Genomic DNA, 494 nt, shown 5'->3' with positions numbered 1-494 from the left:
ATTTGATTACATTTTCAGAGTAACTTGCCCAACACTGGTAGTGTTACATGATCCTTCAGAAATCATTCTAATATGCTGATTTGGTGCTCAATTATTAATAGTAGTTCTTTTTATTATCAATGTAGAAAACAATTTATGATGCTTAATATTTTTGTGAATGCCATGAGACTTTTTCAGGATTCTTTGATGAATAGGAAGTTTAGTAAAGAGCGTTTATTTGAAATATACATCTTTTGTAACATTGGAACAGTGTCTTATAGTAGTAGTGGTAGTATATCAGTGCAGCACATGTGCCATCCTGTGGACATACAAAGTAATGGTAAATTTAATTGTGGCCTCAAGATATTCTGTGTGTTCTTTTAGGCTGCTTTTTCACTGCTCAGTTATTCTATTAGCTGTGCATTATTAGGGACACTTCTTTAATAAGATGAATTAAACTTATCACTGTCATATATATATATATATATATATATATATATATATATATACTGTAT

At 29.6% G+C, this 494-nt stretch overlaps 1 protein-coding gene across 1 annotated transcript in view; it reads left to right on the top strand.

Annotated features, from left to right (window-relative positions):
- Positions 1-494, top strand: part of LOC107673354 (uncharacterized protein C9orf85 homolog) — a 7,963-nt gene that overhangs the window by 6,455 nt on the left and 1,014 nt on the right. The gene's annotated exons all lie outside the window — the stretch shown is intronic.

This window comes from Sinocyclocheilus anshuiensis, unplaced genomic scaffold, assembly GCF_001515605.1.
Source record: "Sinocyclocheilus anshuiensis isolate Anshui unplaced genomic scaffold, SAMN03320099.WGS_v1.1 scaffold508, whole genome shotgun sequence".
NCBI classification, from domain to species: Eukaryota; Metazoa; Chordata; class Actinopteri; order Cypriniformes; family Cyprinidae; genus Sinocyclocheilus; species Sinocyclocheilus anshuiensis.
The sequence above is the reverse complement of the archived record's forward strand: the minus strand, read 5'-3'. Positions and strand labels throughout refer to the sequence as shown.